Below are 17454 nucleotides of genomic sequence, written 5' to 3'. Positions count from 1 at the left end.
TTTTTGCTGATAAGAGGAAACTCAAGGTTCTATAGCAGGGTTACAGTACGTAAATGAGGTGACAAAAGTGTTTTCCTCAGAATCTGAGCCCTCTTTGACTAAAGATTTTCCGTCATGTTTTTCTCCATGTCTTGAAAAGCCTACTAAATGAATGAACAAATAAAATAAATACATAATTAAAACGATATTTTTCCATGACTAGCTTAAAATAACATCCATCCTTAAACATTTCCCAAACTCATCTGCATCCTAGCAGCAATGTTCAAGTACACGAGTTAGAAGAACCAAAGAGGAGGACTGTAAAAGTAGAAACAGAGATGACAACAAGACTACACAAAAAAGTAAAACACCTGACACCTCTGTGATAATAAAGAGACAGGCATTTCCCAGACATCAGAATATTTGGCATATAGCATCATAATTATATCTAATCTATACAAACTATATTATCTACATAATCATATCTGACCTAATTGTACTACTATTTAACTGCACTTAATGTTGATTATATTGTTGCAAAATATACTTATTTCATAATTATCTGCTTTATTTATCCTCACATTGTATGTAATGCTGTTAATGTTATCTGAGCATTTAGTAGGTTGCATATGTAGCACTGTTATTTCTTTTGGACCTTTTCTCCCCAGGCCTCGGCTAAAAAGACTACTGTTTGCCCAGTCAGACTTTCCTGGTAAATGAATGGAAATGAATAAATAAACAAATAATCTGAAACACAGGAGAGACAGAAGGCAACGATATGGGAGAGAAAGTACAATTGTGACAGTTGCACTTACTCATAACAGTACATGTTCGAGTTCCTCACTGCTGCAGTAGCCTTTAGGCTACATAAATTGTGTCCTGCCTAGGACACAACTGGTTAGGTTACAAAAGCTCCAGCTCTCTCCCACTTTCACTCTGACTGGTTAGCCTTATGGGGGGAAATCAGCAGTCAGAATGAAGCTTTCTTCATGTCTTTCTTGCCTGTAAAGCAGAAGAGGAGCATACTCATTCTGAAATTCAGTACAATCACATAAAGAAAGTTTATATTCCAGACATTAACTACACACAAACAAAATGGGATGGAGGGTGGTTGGAGCTACTGCAGCAATGAGGAATACAAACCTATGCTGTTATGGATAAGTGCAACTTACACAACTGTACTATGCTCAGCATGCTTACTGCTACAGTAGCCGTTAGCCCACATGGGTTGATTAACAAGGATATCCAACCTGTGAGGAGGAAGGATATGGATTCAGGAGCCCCTGGAGAATGGTTCTAGCAAAGCCCGCCCTAGAAAAGAGATCTAGGTGTAATGCTTTGTAGCAGTACGTAAAAAGGGCCATCTATAGCTAGCTCTAAAATATTTCTACAATCTACCCATTTCCTATATGCCATTGAAAAAGCCAAGGCTCTAGTAGAACGAGCCTTAATACTGCCTGGAAATAGTTTACCATGGTTGGTATAACAAAAGGCAATACCCAAGGAAGGCCACCTTGAAACAGTCTGTTTTGACACTTTGCCCTTTATTTGCCCCATCATAAGAAATAAATACCTGAACTGCTTTGCTAAAGGGCTTAATTCTATCAATAATGTACCTGATCTGCCTATGGACATCCACAGTATACAGAATCTTTTCTCCTTGGTTTTTAGGATCTGGCTAGAATACTGACAAACTGATGGCTTGATTCAAAGTAAACGCTGAAACCACTTTGGTCATGAAAGTGAGATTTATTCTTAATGAGATCCCATTCCTTTGAAAAACTAGATGATGCTCAACCACCAGAAGAACTGCAACTCAGAAGACATAGTTACCTTTTCCAGCACAAAGTTTAGATCCCAAGCAGGAGTGAACTGTTGATGAGGTCATCTCAGGTATAAAACTCCCTTCAGTAACTGTTTCACAAAAAAACAAGACAGGATTCATAGAAGACATGTGGAAATGGCCACAAGCTGTACTTTGATGGAGGAATAAGAGAATAAGATGATAGTCATACAAATATTTCAGCAACAGTGGTAAATAATCCCTGGTGGGATCCTGGTTATTGGCTAAGCATCAACTAGAAAATCATTTCCACATCCCAATATAAGATTTCCTAGTAGCAAGTTTTCTTGCCTCCTTTACTACATGCTGACATACTCCTGAAAGAGATGCCTAAAAGGCATCAGAATTCAATCATTCAGGTAGTCAGGTGAAGTTGTTTGAGATTAGGGTGCATCAAACTCCCCTTGTCTTCTGTGGGTAGGTACAGTCTGTGAGGAAGCTTGTAGCAACTGCCCTTGGCCAATTCTGTAAAAGGAGAGAATCAATGTTGTCCGAGCCAAAAGGGGGTCACCACAATAATCTAAGTCTTTATGAATCTTCAGTACCATCCTAGATATCAGTGGAAAGGCATAAAAGAACACTCACGATCAAGTGAAACAAAACGCATCTGTTCTCCAGACTTGCTTGCAAAGAGACTTGAAGCAGAGCATAGTTGTTGTTTTGAAAGGAGGTGAACAGATCTGATGTATTTTCCACAACCAGATCAATTCCTGAACACTCCATCATTCAGTTATCATTCATAAGGGTCTGTCTTGGTCCAGCTTAGCTCGTTTACCATTATGTTTTGATGCAACAGTATACAGGATACTTGGAGAATTAAGTAAATACTTGAAGAATTAAGTAAATACTTGGAGTTAAGTAACGCTGTAGAGCTTAATGCAAAAAATCATATCCAGCCTGCATACAAGATACAACCAGAGGCCTCGTTGCTTGTTGATGTACATCACTATGGTGACCTGAAAAGGACCTCAGGACCACAGATGACAAAGATAATTCAAGGCATGAGCCGCAGCAAACATCAGTCCAGCCATCCTTCCACAACCACTTTTTCCCCATTTTTGTACATGAGGTTTGGGTGTCTCATCAACAGTGATAATCATCTAAAACCAATGTTCACACCAGCATCTGGCGAGCCCTGTCATGGACACCGCTATGTGACTAGCTCTGCCACAGACATCACAGTCACCATCTTTTTGATATTTATGTGCTTTGTTCTGCTTGGCATACCTCTCAACCTGGAAACATCAAAAATCTGGACAAAGGCCCATGAGAAATAGGTAGATATCTCTATACTGATTAACAAAATTTCATATATAATTATGTAAGCCACCCACTCCACTGGAATTGTGGGATACCAACTTTCAAACAAACTGAAGAACAGACAACCAACATCTGGCCCCACAGTCCCCTTGCAACCATTCCAATGTCCCATTACTTGGCTATTTCGCTCCATTTACCATAAACACTGTAAGGTGCATACTGCTTTACTTCTACAATGATTATTTGGATTTAAGTTTACATTTTATAGCACAAACACTAACAGACATCTGCTAAACAAAGCAATGCAGTCTCACAATGAAAATAGACTTAGCATTAAAAGTTCTCTGCCTTTGAAACCCACTTAGCATTAAAAGTTCTCTGCCTTTGAAACCCACATCCAAAGAAAATATATCTGACCAGTGGTGGATAAAGATTACCTTTGGTCTGTTTTCAAATCATAGGACCCTTGCACATGAAACATACATGTGTTCGTTGATAAACCTTCCTGGCTGTATTAAATTATATTCCTTGTATAATACAGCACACGTTTTAGAGCACGTTTTAAATTTATTGTTTTGAACATTTTTCCAGTAAGCAATGGAACAATAATGACAAAACTGCCCAATTCAGAACATTTCCATCATAAAAGTCTACTCAAACTTCTACAATCCATTAGTGTCAGTAAATATGCATAATCTCTGCAGAAGCAAAAGTCATCTAAATTCTACACTAAAGAGATCTGTAATGAAGTTGCTGCTGGCAAACAACTTTATATTTCATTGTTTCATCTACAAGTAAAGTGCCTGTTGCCCTTGAAGAATAAATTGTCTATGTTACATTAAAAAATAAACTAGTAATATTTCAGTGGAAAATGGATGGCAAACTGATAAAAGTCTCATAGTTACTAGGCATCTCTGCCAAAGGAGGGCATTCTCGGGACTGCGCAAGTACAGTATCAGCAATCCATCTACATAACGTGAGAGTAGAACCCACAGCCTTCTGCAGCAAAAGCAAGTATACTACCTGTTGTGCTACTAACAATACAAGTAGACTTTGCATAAGCAGCACTAAACATCTCTTTCCCTGAAGAACTGTGCAGCACAAGAAAAAGCTAAAATTTATTTTGGGGGGGGGAACAAAGGACCAAAACCGGAGACACATTTTAAACATTGCTTGTATAATCTTAGAAAGTTGCTAGAATAAAATATTGCGTTAACATATGTTTCCTGAAAGATAGAAAGACAAACTTAAATGGCTTTCATTACTTAGTGAATTCATTTCTCACTGATTTGCCAGAAAACCATAAATTTTATTTAACATTTGTTTACTGGGAAAGTCCAGCTTGGAACAAACCTAATTTTCATCAGAGGCCTGGGGAGAAGTGCTCCAGATGCATGTCTTTTTATCGTGGGAGGAAAGTGGAGCACCCACAGGAAACCCACACAAACACAGGGAGGACATGCAGACTCTGCACAGAAGGCACTTCAGCTGAGAATCAAAGCAGAGGACCTCTTGCTGTGAGGCAACAACACTACCACTGCACCATCCAAATTTTAAGAGGAACAGACCAAAAAGTATGAGCCAAACACATTCCAGGCATCCTGTGAAAAATTGTACAGTTGAGAGCTATAACTCCTTCCATCAGAAGTGGTGGTATGGGTAGAGAACTCAAGCTCTTGCTTCTTGTACCTAAGGTACAGGGTTTGAGTCTGAGTAACCACACACACACTATTCAAAAGCAGTTACCAGATTCAGTGTAAAGCAGTTATTTTCATTGTCTAAACATTAAAAATGCATAACACTTGAACCAGCTATCAATATTCAAAAGCAGTTACCAGATTGAGTGCAAGTAAAATGACACTTACACAAACCAAAGAATAAGTGATATTCAAAAGCAATTCCCAGAATGAGTGTAAAATGCCTCTTGTGCAGAGCAATAACCAAAGAACTAGCAGTTACATAAAGAGACATAGAGGAGCTCTCTGATTATGTAGCCCAGGCAGGTATGACCCTAACCCTGAGCAGTATCCTTCCTTCACCAAGAATGATGCCACAATATAGAGACAAGATGATCAGCTTTAACAATTGGCTTAATGTCTGGTGTCATTCAAAGGGGATCCAGTGTCTGTCTGCCTGGGATGACATGCTTGACAAGCCACGCTGCTTCGCAAGGGACGGCTTGCACCTGTCACCCCTGGGATTCCGGATATTGGCTAAGGCTCTTGCCACCCCATAGTGCCTTTTTAGGCAAGGCTCAAATTCTAAACCTACCACCCTAGAAAACAAAAATGGGAAGAAATTGAGGGTAATGCTGCTCAATGCCAGAAGTCTAAATCTCAAAATGCACGCACTCGAGGCCCTTCTCAGTATGGAGAACATCGATGTCTGTGCTGTAACTGAAACCTGGTTCAAGGCTCCTGAGAGCACCCGGCACTATTAGGTTTTACCTCATATCATGCGTTCCGCCCCAAAACCCGGACCACTCCACAAAAGGAGGGTGTATCCATATTCATAAAGGATACTCACACCTCCAGGTTGGTGGCAACGCATGAAGCTTGAAACCATCCAGGTGCAACTAACAATAGGCAAAACTGCTCTACAAATTGTAGCATGCTACAGGCCACCCTCTCAAACTCAGGAACCCCACACAGCCTTCCTGAAGACACTGGAGGGTATAAATGTATCTCCAAACACCATCATATTGGGTGACTTCAACTACCCGAATATAGACTGGGAACATTACTCAAGCCCTAACTTTCTAGCCCAACGGTTCCTGGAGTTCATAAATTCAAATGCCATGGAACAGCTAGTCACTGTTCCCACGAGAGGAGAAAATATACTAGATCTCATTGTCACAAACATGGGGACAAAATGCTCCACACCGGAAGTATATCCCTCATTGGTGAGATCTGATCATAAACTAATCTCACTGGAAATCCACATCCCGCCCCCACCCCAAACAAAAAAAACCATAGTGAAGAACTTCTCTAAAGCAAACTTCACACTACTCAAGACTGGTGTGGTATCCTTCAAGGCCCCTGAGTCAGAGGAAACCACAACTCAAGCTGCGGAAGCCCTTACAAATGCCTTCTATGAACACCTCCAGGACTGCATGGATCAGGCAATCCCAAATAAAACCAAGACTCTTTCCACAAAGGGCAAACGTCCAGTCTGGTGGACCCCAGCCATTAACAAACTTTACAATAAGAGGAGAAAGCTATTACATGATAGAACAAAATCCATAAAAGGGAAGTCACCCCTGATCATTATTAGTAAAAAAATACAAGCACTCATAAAATCAACTAAGGCCAATTTTGAGAGAAAAATTGCCATGGATTCAAAGGACAATCATAAGGCCTTTTTCAGCTATGTTAGGAACCTGGGTGGAAACTCACAGATATGCTCAGAATTAGTCCAAAATGATACAAAAATCACTGAACCCACAGACATTGCCAACATACTGGCAGACAGGTTCAGTGCAAACTTCACCCCTCTCCCCTAAAGGAGAGATAACTATCCCAGCCGAGTGTAGCCTCCCGGACATCTCAAATGCGCAGGTGAAAGCTGCTCTCTCTAAAGCTAAAACACAGCATCAATGGGACCGGATGGTGTCCCCGGCTGTGTGCTACACGAGCTAAATGAGGAATTAAACCCGCACATAAGGCAGCTGTTTAATCTCAGCCTTACCACAGGATACGTGCCCAAGGAGTGGCGTCGGCAACTGTGGTCCCACTCCACAAAGGTGGCGCCTCACGGACCCTGGTAATTACCGCCCCATAAGCTTAACAAGTCTAGTCTGCAAAGCTATGGAGAGGATCATAATGGAGCTCATAAACAAAGATATAGGGGACTTGCAGACATTGGACCCGACCCAGTTTGGCTTTGTCAAGGGAAGATCATGCCTTTTGAACTTGGTCGACTTCTTGAAATAGTCACCAAGGCCATTGATGAGGAAAGGCAGTCCATACAGCCTACCTTGACCTTGCAAAGGCTTTCGACACAATACCCCACTCGGGTATTGTAGAAAAACTTACCAGCTTAAATGTAAACCCATATGTCACAAGATGGGTTGCAAACTGGCTTAAGGACAGAACCCACAGGGTTAGAGTTGCTGGCGCTGTGTCAGACTCCAAGCCGGTCACAAGTGGTGTCCCACAGGGCTCGGTCCTTGGCCCCTATTGTTTGGCATCTACTTCTCAGAAGTACAGGCCAACATGGGAGGACTTTGGCTGACAAAGTTTGCAGATGACTGCAAACTGGGCGCCATAGTGGAAAGTGCATCGGACACTGATATCCTTCAGAAGGGACTCACGGAAACAGATAGCTGGTGCCAGAGCCATGGCCTGAAGTTAAACGCCAAAAATGTATAGTTATACCCTTCGGGAAAAACAAGGTAACCCCAAGCTACCATATAGGTGGCAATCCACTAAGCACAGAAGAGGTTATCAGGGACCTGGGGACCCAGGTTGACAGTGGCCTTTCTTTTGACACTCACATTGCTAAAGTGGTTAGAAAGACCTTCTACATTGCCCACCTGATCATGAAGGGATTCACATCCAGATCTAGTGAGGTCATTGTTCCCCTGTACTCTTCACTTATCAGACCAATGATCGAGTACAATGCCCCATTCGGGATGTATCTCACCCGACATCTGCAGCAATTGGAGAGACCCCAAAAGTTCCTCACCAAAAGGATAAAGGACTCCAAAATCTGTCATATGCTGCCAGATTGAAGAAACTCCAGCTCTATTCAGTCGCATACCGTCTGCTCAGAGGTGACATGTGCCTGACATACAAGGCCATGTCCAACCCGGAATTAATGGACATGCTCCACCTCAAAAAATCCAAATCCACCAAAACCACTAGAGCAAGCGACTTAAACCTTAGCACGGATATAAATAGGACGTGCTGGAGGGATAGATTTATCACTCAGAGACTCCCTATGCTGTGGAATAAAATCCCGGTCCATGTGAGGCAGAGCACCTCGCTGACTCTGTTCAAGAGAAATCTAGACCTGTGGATGGGAGATCGTAGGTTTACCCCGGGAATCATCTCTGGGTCACTGCTGGACAGAGGCACAACAAACTAATGGGCACAGTATTTTTTCATATAAGGGGTGGCGTAAGCCACAATAATTTGGGCTAGGCTTATAAATGCCTTAGGGCAGATAGCCTAGTATAAACCTATGAACCTATGAACATACGTAAAATGCAACAACAACCAAAGAACAAGCACTTGGGCGTGCAAGATTGAGTGTCAAACTGTCAGGTCAAGCCCTTAAGTGACAGCAGTACACTTATTCAAAAGCAGTTGCAACCAGAACTTACATAGGGTTACCACCTGTTCCACTTTGCGAGGGACAGTCCCTCTTTGGGCAGTTGTGTCCTGACAAAAAATATTAAAAATGGCAAATGTCCTGAGATTGTAGGACATAATTATGTCCCATATTTTATGTAATAGTTGCATAAAATAGTTATTTCTGTATCTAAAATACCTAAATGTTACAAGAAACAAAATAAGCAACTAAACTGCTACAAGAATAAGCTTTTATTTAGGCAAAAAAGTTAAGTTCTATCCTTTGTACTGACTGTGGGTATGTGTCGGCCTGTAAAATCTGATGTGTGTCCCAAAAATGTCCCACTTTGGCCATTTGAAAAGGTGGCAACCCTAAACTTACATCGTCTAAAAGTACACTTGCAATGCAGAACTGGAGCCCGTCTTGTAATAACATCACAGCACATCTGAGCGTGTACATAAAAGACTCAATGCAGTGAGAAGACCTTTAAATTTAAATTAAGTAGAAATGCTCGGCAGCTGTCTCATTCTGATGTCATTCCCTGCATGTGATGACATCAGGTACAGCAAAAAAACAGGAAATTAAAGGGGCCATGCGGGAATTTGTGGCACCCCAATATTTTGCCCTCAATACTAGTATTTACTGAGGAATTCAGTACGGTTGACAGGCATACTGTTGAATTCCCCAGGCTTTGCACCTTTCCCCTCCATGAAAACTGCCCCCCCACACGAAACATGATGCATCTTGTGGATTGGCTTTAAGTGTGAGGAGAGAAGGGGAGACCAGTCTAGTTCATTTCTGACAAAGCCTGTTTGTAGTATAAAACTCAAATGGATGCAAATGCTGGATCCATGTATTTAGAAACTATTCAATTTTTCTCATTTGTAACCTTGCAAAAGGAATTATGAAGTCTCAGATAAGTTTCCAGATAAAAATTCACCTTCTCCTGTGTCAAAAAATCCTTTTGCTAAGAGGTGTCTTCCCGGGCTGACTTAAAAGACAGTCTTGTGTGATGTGGTTAAGGATGAATTTTGAACATTTATCTGCAATTCCACACTGGTTTGAAGAGAAGAAACCCATTCTAAGGACATCTGACATCTGGAAAAAGAATCTGCAAAGATATCTGAATAAGGAAATATGTGAAAGCCATTCCATCTGCTATGAGCTATGCTCAGAGATAAACACTTTAGCAAACCACCACTGGAGCTCAAGAGGAAAGCAGAGAACTGACAATGTAACCCAGAAACAGAGAATCTGAGAAATTTCCTGAAGACTGTGGCTATGGGAATATGACAATATGCATCCTTCACATCTAATGTTACCATAAAACTTCCTTTGGGGGAATGAAAGGCAACAGATTCTGAAATGTCAGCATCTTGAATTTTGGTACTTTCACATATAAATTTAGAAAGGTAATATCTTGAACTTGTCTCCAAGAAGGAATTTACTTCTACAGTGTCAGAAACATTCTGAAATAGAAGCCTTTGCACTTTTGATCTAAGGCACTGGTTCTATGACTCCTAGGGTGAGTAAGTGCGGAAAAAACGGAGGAAAAAAAATTGTTTGGTTCAGAGGCTTCCCTGAAAGGAGGTATTTGTATCTAGCATCAAATGCAACACTTCTGAACCACTTCTACCACCCAAGACTGAAACAACGTGCTGCCAAAGGGGAATGTACAGAGCCAGTTTCTGGGACAGATTTGGAGATATAGGGAATGACAGGCAGGGATTTGGTGGTGGGGTGAATGCTGGCACACCCATTGACTGTTCCTTTTTTCTTGTTATTCCCCTTCATGCCATCGCTGTGATATTTGGGAGATTTATAAAAAGAGGGAGGGGGATGAAAAATCTTAGAAAATCTCTGTATTAATTTCCCTCTTTCATCAAAACTGATTGAGGACCGGAGTAGCAAATGAGGCAAACAAAATCTCCCTGTCTAAGCTGAATTTAAAATTTCAGACTACCTCAGTAAATGTCTGGTCTACATATCCACACATCTCATCAACACTGTAGCAGTGGCCCTAGACACAGTATCACAATCACACATACTCTAAGACATGTTTTGGTACTTGAGACAGGTTAAAAACAAAGTTATACAGCTAGAAATGTCTTTCAGAAGGAAGTGAAGCAGATACAGTTTGAAGAAAACAGAATAAACTACTACATATGAGCCTGAGAGTTAGGAATTCTGTATGCCTAAGTACAAAAAGAAAATATTCTTACCAAATCTGGCAAAGGAGTGGTGGAAACTAGTAGTCTGTTCCAGCTGGTGAAGATGTAGAAACAGCCACAGGATCAGACCTAAGGTTGGAGAACAAATGATTGTTAGTTTGAGAAACTTTGAAAAGTTTGGCTCCCTTTCTGGGAAGTAAAGAATCAGGATTATTACAGGCAACATTACATACATTCTTCAAGGCTGTCACAATATGAGGTATGGGGGTGGAATGAGGCATACCTACATGTAACATATCTCCTCAGTTCAGGGGAAACATCTACCTGTTCTAAGAAAAAGACCTCATTCATCCTGATTATTGTCATTGAAAAGGAAAATTCCTCCAAGGGGTTGTAAAGACCACATTTGCACAAACAGGCAGCTGGGTTTGGGAATCTGCAGGAGAGGAAAACCTGTCTATGTCAGAATCCTATGACAAATTTTCCTCAGGAATTTCTTTGCCAACATTATTCTCAGGTGTGGATTTCTATGCACCAGGATTAACCGCCTGTAATAATTGCTGACTAAGGTAAAAAAAAATCTTTTCTGACAGAACCAGGTCTTTAGATGAACATTTAACTTTTTTTTTTCAGGAAAAGGTTTTTGTATGAAGACGGCACTGGAGAAGGCATTTCTGCTCCATCTAGAGGTCTCTTTCCCCTGCTACCCTGAGCAACATCTCCTGGGGTATCTCCATGATCCAGAGAAGATGGCTCTCCCATGCCCCGATTAGACACTTGAACAGCCAATGAGGAAGGGGCTGAAAGGACTACACCAGTGGAAGATGGACAGGTAAATGAGTTATCTGAAAAAATGGCAAATGGCAACTGCAGCTGTACCCACTGTTGAGATGCTGACTGAACCCACTGTTTCAACAAGGGCTCTTTAATAAGTTTTTTTTTTTTCTTTCTTGGTGCAGCAGGAGTAGGATATTTATCCATACTGTAACTGAGAAGAAGGTCTGAAAGCTAGTAAGCATTGCCGGAACAAGTCAGTCAGAAGCTAAGTTGTCAGCAAGTGTTTGCAACCAGCACAACCACTCTTGCACTTAAGTACACAGTCTCCTATCAAAGTAATACACAAACAGCACACTAAATTCCTGTCAAACTCTTCAAAAACAAAAAGACTGACAGAAAATGTGTCAGGTGCTTTATTATAAACTGCACACAAGCACTGACATACCCTGATTCCTGTATGTTCAAAACACTTCCTACAACACTAAACAGTCTTAAAGTAAACGTTTGCACAAGCAGTATATTTTTACATAAAAACAGCACTCAAATTAGTAAAGCTCTAAAACTGAGATCCCTGAAAGGAAACTTCCTATATTCAAAAGAATACTGGTTTCATAAAGGGAAAATACTGCGAAAAGCCCCAAATTACAAATATAAACTCCACAGACTTAATGCAAGAACCATTCGGGAAATGCATGGAATTGTAACAATAACGCCAAAGCTTCAAAAATATTACAGCATCACATAAATGAAAACGTAATAACAGTCCAAACTATATCAAGTTTAATCCATTAGGCACAGTAGAAACAAACAGCAATCAGACAAATCTCACATTTGCAGACTGGTTTCGCCCACTGGCAGCATCAGTGCAGAAGAAATAGCAGCATAATGAATTTAAATTCCTGGATTTAAAAAAAAAAAATCTTCCTTTTTGGTCTAATATTTTATGTTTAGATGCATCGGACAAACTTTCACATTTAACTATATCAATGCCTACAAAAATTAAATGTGCAGCTATCTGTTCAAGTATATGTTTACACAAAGCACTCCTTGTACATCTGCAATTAATGTCGCTCAAAGAACAGCTATTCTTTGTTTAAAGGTCTTGACATCTGTCCAACATAGAATGCGCCACACTGACTTACTGCTATATATATTACCCATCCAGTATTGCATGTAATCAAATGTCTAATGTCAAAAACGTTTGCTGTACTAACAAAAGTAAACAATTTAGTTCTAGAAACTCGTATAATAGATGTAATTCCCACAGAATGTCCTCCCCTTAATAAATCTTCCTTCCAATTAAATCCACTATTTCCATTCTTTTTAAAACCAGAATGGCAGTATTCATCAAGACATTTCTCAAAACATGATCAGTCTTTAGGAAATGCCAATGCTTATTAACCTCCAGAATTTTGAAGGTATTAGTATCATAAGTAGTAATTAATCTAGGTACTGACATAGATTCATTAGATTTTACATTCTTATTTGTCATTTCTAACAATTATTCCCTCAACTGATTAGTGGTTATTGTGTGTATATTTAACCAGTCTTTCATTATAGCCTCTTTTAATAAATCTGGCTTCCATTTCAACTGCCTCTGATTCAAATAGTTCAGTCATCTGCAAATATGCCTCAGTCTTAAAACTTCTGCTGTAGGTATGTTCTGAATAATATGACTGGGATGACAGCTAAATGCCTCAAGCATAGGGTTTTTAGTAAAAGGATTACAATATAGGCTTGTGGCCATAGTACCATCAATCAATTTCATTACACTGGTGTCTAAAAAAATCTACATTTAATAGATCAATCTTGCCTAAAAATGTTAGACCAAAAGCATTTGAATTCAAATATCCACCAAATTTCTTCCAAATATCTGCAGAGCCCTCCCAAACACACCAGCAGTCAAGAAAATGCCGCCGCATACTCAAATACTTTTTTAAATGGGTTATTCTCATCATAAAATAAAATGCATTTCCAAATATCACATAAAAAGATCTGCATATATAGGGGCAAAAGTGGCGCCTATAGCAGTGCCATTAACTTGAAGATACCATTAATTCTTGTCCTAAATGCACTGTGTTCAAGTACTAAGCCTAATAGCTTCAATAAAAATTCAATATGCATTTCAAAGTATGTACCAGAAAACCTCAATCAATATTTCACTGCAAGTAGCCCTCCTTCATACAATGACTGTACATCTAAGGTACATAAATAAGAATTTGTGGCACTTGTACATCATTCATAAACTTCAAAAATGTATTGGCATCTTCAATATGTGCTCTTAAAAAATGTAAAAGAGGTTTAATTTGGGACTCCAAGTACACTGACAATGATTCTATAAGACAGCCACAACCAGAGACTATTTGTCTTCCTGGAGGATTCATTCTTGATTTAAGAATCTTGAGTGAGATAACCACTGTGGTTTGGGATCGTCTACTAACAAATGATGTAAGGTTGTCTCAGATATTAAACCTTTATTTTTTTGCTTCTGTCAAAAATCTATCAATAAAAGTTTTAAATTGTTTACCTGCATCAAATGGCAATTTACAATATGATACCACATCATGCAATTGTTTCATACCTCCTTATCATAATCAGCCAAGTCCCATAAGACAACTGCACCCCTTTATCAGCTTTAACCAGAACTATATTTTTATTACTTCTTAAATGACTTAAAGCATGTTTTTTTTTTTTAATCTAAATTACCAACATTTCTAAAAATAGATTTTTGACTTGCATGTAAATCCCAAATCACCTACTGTTCGAATATCCTAACCGCTTGGGAGGTATAGAGGCTGAAATGTTTATTTTTTAAACTTGAGGTAATAACAACATTACTTGTGTCTTTCCTTTGACTATAATAAATCTTTAAACTTAAATTTCAACAAACTTGCTCAACATCTATAACTGCTGAATATCTTGAGATAGAAAAAGATGGAATAAATCCTAACTAATCCTTTATTGAACACAGTCATTTTATCATTAGAAAAAGTAGACAAAGACAAATTTACAACCAAGTGATCTTCATTGAAATGAAAATCAGTCAATTGTTCAGTCCTTTCAGCTTTATAGGTATTTATTCCATCATAATTTTCTTGAATGCTTCTTCCATGGTGCCTTCTCTTTTGCTTCCGTCCCACTTGTCTAAAGGGCCTCTTGGTCGCTTATTCAGCGGTGAGATGATTAATACTCTCACCTATATTGGTTTTGGTATCAGTATTCGAGTAATTAGAAGAAAATTCTGAATCACTAGTTTCAGCATTACTAGCATTTCCTAGCTTCTTTAATATTGTGCGCAACCTTTTCCTTTTCATTCTTTTATTCATTTTATAGTCCATAAATTGAACTGCCCATTTGGCTACCTTCCATGTATAGGCAGTATTGTTTCGATAGTCACTCACATCTCGTTATATTTTTCACTTTATGACCATGCAGCTCAGTTTCAAAGTCATTGATTTCTTTAGAGTGTCTATTTTCATAGCCACTGTGCTGAGCAAATGTCTGCAATGAGTCCAGATTTCTCTCCAATTTTTCATTCAAAGTTACTAACAGTTGATCATAATTTTCAGCAAGCAGCTCAGACATTCTAGATGCAACCTTCTCTACATCACACCATCTCTGTAAAAAAATTCTTATCTGTGCCAACACTCAGTTCCACATAAACTCTTAAACCCCTAGGGACTATATCAGCAAGTATGCTTTCAGTAATTTACTATGCCACACAGTAGTTCTCACCTTTTCATTGTTTCTGTGAGCAATTTAAATTCCTTATCCATGTCAGTCATTGGACACACCTCATTTGCTGCTAAATCTGTCCTTTCTGCTGTAAACAGTCGTATCATTTTTATCTTCCAAAAGGTTGTTTAAAAACAACCAAAAGTCTCCATTCTTACTGTTGCCGATTTTAATAGTTTTAAATACAATTACTTAAGTCCGGTCAGCACTCCAGTAATAAGCTACAAACTCCACAAACCTGGTGCATGAACCAGCTAAGAAATGTATAGAATCGGAATAACAACACCACAGCTTCAAAAATATTCCAACGTTCCATAAATGAAAACGTCTAAACTATGTCAAGTTTAATCTATTAGGCACTGTAGAAACAAACAGCAATCAGATGAAAGTTTCACATTTGCAGACTGGTTTCACCCATTGGTGTCATCAGTGCAATACAGGAAATAGCAACATAATAAATTTAAACTCCTAGATTTAAAGAAACAGCATACTTAATGTGTACGCAATATTCACATCAAATTTCATTAATAAATAGTCTATGTTTATTTCAAAACTTATATCTAGCATAAATCAATAAACTATTCAAAAAATGAATAACTATTAACCCCCCCTCAAAAAAAATTTACATTAAAATATATATATATATATATATATATATATATATATATATATATATATATATATATACATATACATACATGTACACACACACACACACACACACACACACACACATATATATATATATTGTAAGGGTAACAAATCTGTGCGGAAGAGTTCCCCACCAGGGATTTGTCTGGCAGAAATAAAGCTATAAACTGGCTGCTGCTCCACTGATGCCTCTGAAGGGCTTCTTCACTTCTTAAGGCGGCAAGAAAGCACTGAAGAAAGGTTCACTCCGACTGCTGATTTCTCCCCACAGGGCTAACCAATCAGCAGGTAGAGGAAGGTGTGGAAAAGAGCTAGAGCTTTTGGAAGCTGGCCAGTTGTCTCCAGGGAAAGATGCAACCCATATGCCTAAAAGTACAGTTTTGTACCTACCATAAATGTAGATGTTCGAGTGCTCATACAGCTGCAGTCATTACAGATGGGTTATCCTGCCGTCAGGCGGGTCCTCGATCAGCCAAATTCCAAAGTCTAGGTCCGGCATCGGTCGTCGCTTCTTCCCTGACGTCAGTGCGGCAGGGGTATAAAAGAGGCAGCCGACGCCATTTTCATCAGTTTTTCTTGCCACAGATGTCAGGTGCCCCCAGAAGGAAAGCAAAACATAATATTATGCAAACATGCAATGTAGATAAATCAGAAACAGTAGTTGCAAGCAAATACACCATAAAAGAATACCCCAAATAGGTTGTATGATAAAAGTGTTTGTCATAAGGCCTGTCCTAAGAGGGGATGGAGGGAGGGTAACCTGGACTGCAGCTGTATGAGCACTCGAACATCTACATTTATGGTAGGTACAAAACTGTACTATGTTCATCGTGCATACAGCTGCAGTCATTACAATTGGGTAGAATCCCAAAGCTAAGTAAGGGTGGTAGGCACTAAGTGGAACAAGGAGGGGCGAGGATGCCCTGCAGGACTGCTGTGGCAAAGCCCGCTCTAGATTATGAGTACAGTGGAAGTTGGTAGTGTTTGGAGAAAGTGTGCACTGAACTCCAAGTAGCTGCTTCCAAAATGTCCTTGGTAGGGACCCCCCTGAGGAAAGCTGCAGAGGTAGCTGTAGCCCTGGTGGAGTGGGATCTGATGTATACAGGCACAGATTTTCCATGAAATGAGTAACAAAAGCGTATGCAGTAGGCTATCCATTTTGAAATTGTCTGTTTGGAAATAGCCTTTCCTTGAGCACCTGTAGCATAGGACACAAAAAGCTGCTCAGATTTCCTGAATGGCTTTGTTCTGTCCAAGTAATAACGAAGTTGTCTGTGAATGTCCAAGGAATGTAGTAGTCTCTCCCCTTTGTTTTGTGGATTTGGATAAAAGGTAGGTAAATGAATAGTCTGATTCAAAGCTACACTGGATACTACCATTGGCATGAAGGTAGGGTTGGTTCGTAAGGAAACTGTGTCCTGATGGAAAATGATGAATGGTTGCATGGCCATGAGGGCCTGTAGTTCCGAAACCCTGCATGCTGAGGTAATAGCCAGAAGGAAGGCTGTTTTCCATGACAAGTATTGTAGCTCTGTTGAAGAAGCCGGCTCAAAGGGAGGCAGGGTCAGTTTTTCCAATACGAAGTTGAGGTCCCAAGCTGGGACTGGTGGTTTCCGTGGGGGGTTTATATTTTTTGCCCCTCTGAGGAACTGCCTTAATAGAAGATGTGAGAATAAAGGAGGATCTGTATTGTATTGTGCAAAAATGGCTGAAGAGTGGATCTTGGAGGAGAAGGAAAGGCCA

The 17454-nt window shown here is 39.7% G+C and overlaps 1 protein-coding gene across 6 annotated transcripts in view; it reads right to left on the bottom strand.

The window, feature by feature from the left end:
* Nucleotides 1–17454, bottom strand: part of LOC122801829 (guided entry of tail-anchored proteins factor 1-like) — a 763064-nt gene that overhangs the window by 546018 nt on the left and 199592 nt on the right. Inside the window, exon 2 of one of the 6 annotated variants that reach the window (XM_044071466.1) lies at nt 10600–10677. The exons of the other annotated variants lie outside the window; for them this stretch is intronic. The gene's annotated coding sequence lies outside the window, so the exon portion shown is untranslated. The remainder of the gene's footprint in view (nt 1–10599; nt 10678–17454) is intronic. 6 annotated transcript variants of the gene reach the window in all.

This window comes from Protopterus annectens, chromosome 5.part0, assembly GCF_019279795.1.
Source record: "Protopterus annectens isolate FY-2018-M chromosome 5.part0, PAN1.0, whole genome shotgun sequence".
Lineage (NCBI taxonomy): Eukaryota > Metazoa > Chordata > Ceratodontiformes > Protopteridae > Protopterus > Protopterus annectens.
The sequence above is the reverse complement of the archived record's forward strand: the minus strand, read 5'-3'. Positions and strand labels throughout refer to the sequence as shown.